This window comes from Abramis brama, assembly GCF_963993115.1.
Source record: "Abramis brama genome assembly, chromosome: 21".
Lineage (NCBI taxonomy): Eukaryota > Metazoa > Chordata > Actinopteri > Cypriniformes > Leuciscidae > Abramis > Abramis brama.
In genome coordinates, this window is record NC_139983.1 from 29,101,109 (window position 1) to 29,109,296 (window position 8,188).

The window sequence follows — 8,188 nt, forward strand, 5'->3', positions numbered from 1 at the left end:
TCTACCCAGCGCTTGTGTTTCAAAGCACAGAGATATGTTAGGTATTTAAATCCTTGAGCCAATACAGTATATGCAAATGAAAACCAGTCAAGTCAGATCAAGTCCTGCCACTGTACAAAGAGAGGAGTAGTTTGATAGTGCCAAACTATAAGAATGTGCACAAAAAAAATCACTTTGAAACTGTGAGGTTTCTTTGAAAAAAATATATACCAAGGCAAACATCTTTCAAAGGCTTTAAAACCATGTTTTTTTCATTTGGAAGGAATGAACCATTTAGGCCTATGTTTTTTAAAAACGTCACAATAAGCAGATGTGTTCAAATAACCACAATAGAGTCATTAAAATGTGGACTTGTGTCCCAACAAGTTGATTAGTGGGAAAATTTTTATTAATGAGACCCTCAGAGTAAGATCATTTAAAAGTTCAATGTGTTATTGTTTGTTCATAATATTCAAGAATACATTTTCTATTTCTTAGTAAATTCTGGGCACTGCACCGCTGCTATACACGAATTTCTGACGGCAAGCCAACAATCGGTAATGATTTATCAAACATTCTGTGACTTTGGCTACAGAGAAAAGGAAAAAATGCTCAGTGTATCAAAACATGTTAATATCATGCTTTTTAACCATAAACTCACAAAGTAACTTGAAAATAAAGTGAATTATTTACAATTCGCACTGATAAACATATTTCGGCTAAATTGGATCGCAGGGCACAAGCTATAAGATGAGCATTTCTGGTCAATAGCTTCTTCTCTATATGTTTTCTGATAAAAACTCAGATTAAAATTTCATTCTGCATTCTCAAGAGCAAAATGCTCTCCACTGTCTTCCATAGTCATAATAAAATGCACATTAAATTGATAGGTAAAAACGTCTAGGTTACGACTGTAACCTCTGTTCCCTGAGAACAGGGAACGAGACACTGCGTCGATGACGCTTTGGGGAACGCCTCAGGCGTGACAGGTGTCTGAAATCACTATCAAATCACGGCAATCATATTGACCCACAGATCTACCCAGCGCTTGTGTTTCAAAGCACAGAGATATGTTAGGTATTTAAATCCTTGAGCCAATATGCAAATGAAAACTAGTCAAGTCAGATCAAGTCCTACAACTGTACAAAGAGAGGAGTCGTTTGATAGTGCCAGGCTATAAGAATGTGCAATCACTGTGAGGTTACTTTGGAAAAAAATATATACCAAGGCAAACATCCAAGCCAATCACTATTCAGGGGAACATACTCACCCGAAATGCCTGGAAGGCCTGACCTGGCGTCACTTACATTGGACACTTCAGTCTGGCCAACTTCCTGTCTGTCCGAAGACAGAGCCTCTGGACACTTGCCTTTAGATAAGGCATCCAATCCGAGGGACTGCGAAGTTGACAGTGAACCACTCAGCCCAGATCTCAGTGATGGGGTATCCAGGAGAGCTTGACTCAGCATAGCGCTTACAACCCTTGCCAGCGAGGGGAGTTTCTCTGCTCGATCCACAGATCTACCCAGCGCTTGTGTTTCAAAGCACAGAGGAGGCCTGATAAGTCCTAACGACTGATTTAACTGGGAGGCCTCACAAGAGGCCTACGAATGTTTGACCAGACTCAGGAGGCAAAGTACTTATAGTGATCCTCAGTGAGGGGAGCACATGGCCTGCCTGCCGCATCGTAGAGGGTCATCCTTTGGGGAGAGGTTAGGCTAGCACAGCGGTTTTCAATAGGTGGGGGGTGCCAAAGAGCCACAGGGGAGGCGCGACACGCAAATAAAAAATAACTGTATGCAGCTCTATTGATATCGGTAATTGAGTTGTGTGTGTATTAGCTTTAAAATGCGTAGTTTCCTTGTCCCAAGTCAACAGAAGTCAGCATTAAGGGAGGATATGGAGCCTGGGAAGTCACCTGTGTGAGTAAAAAAAACAATCCGTGGCGACGGTTTTGCAATCCGTCCGCTCAGTTTATAAACAGTACTCACGAATTCTCAAACTGTTCCCTCGGTTTAACAAATCGTGCCCACGGATTAATAAACCGTACCCACAAGTTTCTAATCCGCACTCTCAGACTTGTAAACCGTGCCTTAATTTTTTGCAATCTGTACCCAAAAATTCATAAACCGTGCCCACGCTTTCGCAATCCGTTCCCACGGGTTTGTAAACTGTACTCACAGATTTGTGGCTCGCCCTCATTTTAGAAGAACACCAGGAGGTACGTTGTTAGCGAATCTTATTGTATATTGTTTTATTGTGTATTAAGTGGAATACATCAAATTGTCTTTTAACTGCGTCTGCATGTTTAAAGTGATTCTCAATTGTAGCGGGTATGGGGTGGAATATATACAATTTAATATGAATGGCGTGCATCAAAATCTTTTGTTTATTTGTGATAATCTTAGCACTTAAAAAAAAAAAGATAATCTTAGCACTTTAGTATTATTGTTTTACCTGTATTATGACTGATAATTGAAGAATTGCTTTGTTCCTTTTTTGTAAGTTTTGGACAAAAGTGTCTTCTAAATATGTAGCCTAAAATGTAATAATAATAATTATTATTTGAGTTTATAACTATAAATGAATTCACTTAAGACAGTAATATGTTTATCATAAAATAATTTATGAATGCTTTATTTTTAAGCAAAAATTATGCAAAAAATGTAGGCCTATTTTATCCAAAACTGTAAAAGGTTAGGTTATAGCCTATAAAAATAAAGCATTGATAAATTATTTTATGACAAACATATTAATGTATTACTAAGTGAACTAATTTATAGTTAAACACAAATAATAATAATAATAATAATAATTATTATTATTATTATTATTATTATTATTATTATTACAATTTAGGCTACATATTTAGAAGACGCATTTTGTCCAAAACTTTTACAATTGAAAATCACTTTAAACATGCAGTTAAGACAATTTGATGTATTCCACTTAATACACAATAAAACAATATCCAATAAGATTCGCTAACAACGTACCTCCTGGTGTTCTTCTAAAATGAGGGCGAGGCACAAATCCGTGAGTACAGTTTACAAACCCGTGGGAACGGATTGCGAAAGCGTGGGCACGGTTTATGAATTTGTGGGTACAGATTGCAAAAACTGAAGGCATGGTTTGCAAATCTGTGAGCGCAGATTAGAAACTCGTGGGTACGGTTTATTAATCCATGGGCACGATTTGTTAAACCAAGGGAACAGTTTGAGAATTCGTGAGTAGCCTACGGTTTATAAACTGAGCGGACGGATTGCAAAACCGTCGCCACGGATTGTTTGTTTTTTTCTTCCACAGGTGAGGTATGCCGTAAAGCAGTAGAATTTTGTAGTTCTTTTTGTGCTCGGGTTACTACCCGAACCCCGAAGTTCCGTAGTGCCAGTAAAAGCGATACAGTCCCCGTCAGGCTATGGCAGACATGTCATTCAACCTATTGTAAGTCGGTGAACCATCACAAGAGTCTTGGAAATATATTATGAAGGTTGAAAAACTACATGGTGTTGCTTTAAAGCACAGACACACCGTGCCGATTTCAGCTGTCAGGTGTCGTTGGCGGTAGCTTTGGCGCCGATTGCACATGTTAAGCATGTTTTGTTGACTTGTGGTTAGGTCTACTGATGTTCAGTGATTTTAAAAGTAGCCTCAATTAGGCCAGCATGAAGTTGGAAATTATTTGCTGTTGCAAAGAATCGTTTATGAATGCACTTTTAAGACAGTTGTGGAAATAAAATAATATTTACATTTTATCAGTTGTTATTGAAACTCATCATTGCCTGGAACACACAAAAGATGGCATTTACTGCAGAGGCGTGTGTGGGTTAGGGCAGGCAGACAGGATTTTGGGGAAGGGAGGGCTCGGCTGTCCTTACCTACTCTAAGGGGAGGCTCACATTCACCCAATTTGAAAACCCCTGGGCTAGCACATACACCCAGGGTCTGGCTCATCAATCATCTTCCTCGTCCTCAATTGAGGTATTTCACTCAACATCCAAAGCTTGTAAATATCAATTTGGTTTATAAGCCCAATCTTAAAAATATATGATTTGGTTGCCCTCTAAAATTAGTTTTCATTTTCTTAACAATTTCAGCATTTCCTTTAGTTTAACCATGGTTTTGACAACTAGTGATCTTAATATGGGAAGTACACAACAGAATAATAACCCACTTTAAATATTGCAACTCCAAAAAACATTCATAATTTAGCAAACCATGCTCATAATTCTCCAAACTTTAAATCAAGTTTTCCTTAACTTTTTTACTCAATCGTATTTTATTTCATTTTATAAAAGTGCACACTAATCTCCAAACATAACTCATTCTACTTATTTCATGTAATTTTTTTCCTTCTATTGCAGACAAAGCATTATAATAAATATCTGCTGATTATAGTAGTATTGATTCATTCTGCGTTTTTATTTTGCGTAATATATATGAATAGAATAGAATAGAATAGAATGAGGCATTTATATAGCGCTTTCGTATGTACTACTGTACACCCAAAGCGCTTTACAATCATATCAGGGGATCTTCTCCTCAACCACCACCAGTGTGCAGCATCCACTTGGATGATATGAATTTTGATTTAAAATAGGGCTGGGTTAAAATAACTATCTCGCATTTTTAATTGCTTCTTATTTTTATGAATAAGAAAAATCAATCTTTTAGTCAGTCATTTTTAGTTGATGAACGAACAGAACATTGTAGTGCACCTTCTATCCAATAAATTGCTTTGTGCTTTGTTATAAAGTTTTATATTTCAAATTCTGCCAAATTTAAACATTTTTACAATACAAGCAATTTTTAGCTCCTCATTGTAGCCCCTCAGTTCAAGAATACCTTAACTGAATATCATTTCTTCCTTTTTACTAATTTCTAAATAAACTATCATGAATAAACTATTTATGTCACATGTAATCACTCAAACTAAGAAAGCTTTGAGAGCAATGTTACATTTACCTCATAATAGTCATTCAATAAACTCATTAGACAATTAGAAAAAATAACTCTAGAAAATAACTTTTTGCACTATATTACATATTCATTATAGGTACATTTCTTTTTCTGTATATGAAGAGTTCAGATGCAAAAGCCTCTAAGTGCCATCTGAAATTTTCGGTTTCACTTTATTTTGATGGTCCCTTTAACAGGTTCTGTTGACTATAAGTAACGTTGCTCCTACATGTCTACTAACTCTCATTAGAGTGTTAGTTAAATATTAATAGACTGGTAGGGTTAGGGTTAGATTAAGTTGACATTTAGTTGCAAAATTACTTATAGTCAGTAGACTGTCTGTTGGAGGACCATCACAATAAAGTGTTTGCAGATATTAAGCAGACAGTCTACTTATACTCCAATGAAAGTTAGTTGACATATAGTTGCAAAGTTACTTATAGTTAACAGCACGTTCAAAAGGGACCATCAAAATAAAGTGTTACCAAATTTTCTTCTAGAATGATCATTTTTATGAAGCTTGTATATTTAAGTTCAGTAATTTCACTTAAATGGCAATGAAAATTACCTATTAATTGCCATTTAAGTGATATTACTGAACTTAAATAAACGAGCTTGATAAAAATGATCATTCTAGAAGAAAATTTCAGATGGCACTTAGAAGTTTTTGCATCTGAACTCTTCATATCTACCAATCTAAAAAAAAATATATCAACCATTAGCATTATAACTTATTCATTATTAAAACTTCCTTGTGTGTAATTTAAGTGTTTGTATATAATTCATTTTAATCTTCAATATTCCTGGAATGAATGCTGACCCATTATCTGAACCTATTTCTGATAGGATTTTAAATGTAAGGAATACTTCAGTGGTATAAATTTAATTTCTCCTCCTGCCCCTCCTCTGCTGATATCATTGCCTTTACCCATCTATATCATGTCCACATAATCCATTACTAAGTGTTTTAATAGTCCTTCTGGTACTGATATATCACCTATTTGTTCCTTTCCTAACTTTGTTTTTGGTCAAACTCTGTTTCACATGTGGACAGACCGAAATTTGCAAAAAATGCCTTTTAATTTAAAATGCCTTTAAATTGAATTTCCTTACCCTTAATTTTGCCTTTTAATTTAATTTTGCCTTTTATTCCCTGGATTGAGAATATATTCAATAGCGTTGTTGGTGCAACAATTTGTCTGTCACGGTTTGGTGTAAGATGATGAAAAAGATGATGAAGGCAGAAGATTCTAATATAAACTTTTACCCACAATAGGTATTTCCACAGGTACAGACAGGCAGGATAACACCAAAAACCACTTAACATAGACAAGAACGGACAAAGACTGACTAAACAGAAGGAACTAAATACACACACTGATGAAACACTGACAGAACACAGGTGATACGGATAATTAACTAGACACAGGTGATACAAATGAACTAAAAATGACTGAAAATTAAACGTGACGAGATGACAGGTAGACAAGTCCAATGAAAACAAACTAAACAGAACACAAGTGACATAACTCCCCCCTCCCGTTAGGCGCGGCCTCGCGCCGTGGAAGGACTAACTGCAGAGGGAGGGAGGGGACTCAGGAGGAGAACGAAGAGCGGGTGAGGGCAGACTGAAGGCAAGAGGGACCAGGGCAGAGCAGGCTGTGCAGGTGGCCAGGGCGGAGCCGACGGAGGGAGGAGCCATGGAGGAGGCAGGGCTGACAACTCCAGGGCGGAGCCGACGGAGGGAGGAGCCATGGAGGAGGCAGGGCTGACAACTCCAGGGGGCCGACTGACGGGGGCGGAGCAGTTGGGAGAGGAGACCAGGGTGGAGCCAGAGAACCGACGAGACAGGGCGATGCTGAGGGACTGGGAGGACATGGCGACAATCGACGGCTCCGGCGGCCGAGGCTCAGGCGGGGCTCCAGAAGGCCACGGCGGAGCCGGAGTGACCGAGGACCAAGGTAAAGACGGAAGGAGTGAGGAGCCCAACAGAGCTAGAGGGATGGATGGATGAGGCGAAGCCAGAAGAAAGGAGTCCCGAGGCGAGGAATGACCAAAGCAGAACCGGGGGGACGAGGGAGCCTGGCGGAGCTGGTGGGCTGATGGGTCAAGGCGGAGGTGAGGGAGGTAGGAGCCACGGTGGAGGTAATGTACTGGCAGGCTGAAGCAGAGTCCAAGTAGAGGAGGTTGGAGGCGGAGACCAGGGATCCACCAACCCTGGTGGAGTTGGTGGAAGGCAGACCCACGGCGAGGTGGATAGAGGTCAGAGGGGTTGCCAGGTAGTGGTGGAGGAAGGGTTGAGAGAAGGCAGATGAGAGGAGGTGGGAGAGGGAGGCTGGGTGGGAGTTCAGGCTCTGGGGTGGTGACAGGCTCAGGGCTGGGCGGAACCAGTGGCGAAATAGTCTCTGGGCTGGACGGGACCAGTGGCAAAAAAGTGTCTGGGCTGGATGGAACCAGTGGTGAAGGCTCTGGGTTGGACGGGACCAGCGGCGAAGGAAGCTCTGGGCTGGATGGGACCAGCGGCGAAGGAAGCTCTGGGCTGGACGGGACCAGCGGCGAAGGAAGCTCTGCGGGTATGCCGTTAACAGTCTCTGGCTCTGCAGGCATGACGTGAACAGTCGCTGGCTCAGCGGGCATGATGTATACAGTCGCTGGCTCGGCGGGCATTACATGATGCGCAGGCTCGGCAGGACTGACGTGAAGTGCAGGCTCAGAAAAAAAAATCAATCAAATTGACCTCGTCCGGGCTATGGACAAGGACAGGAGGCGTGACGTGAGGATCGAGCTGGTCAGGTATGTTTTCAGCGGGTCCCACAGTGAGGGAGGATCTACACACCCATAAGGTGCGGTCGATGAACTCGACGAATGGCAGGTGAACATTTCCCAACAGCAGCATCTGGGCGAGTTGATCGTCCATCCCGCTCCAGAACTGCTGTTTAAGAGAATCTTCATAAAGAATCTTCAAAAAAACCTTCATAAAGGTTGAGGTAGACCTCCACATACTCTTCCAGAGATCGACCGTTTTGAAATAAACAGTAGTGATGTGACGTTCGGCACCGAGGCTTCGAAGCTTGTATCAAAAAAACAAAACATCATACATTGAAGCAGTGTATCGGAGCTTGATTCACGTGATCTGTGATGTCCGAAGCTTCGTTTCGACACACAACCACGTGACTGCTTCATATTCTGATTCAAAAATAGCGCGAACCCCTTGCGCAGGTTTCGAGTGTCATGCGCTTCGGTAGTGAAC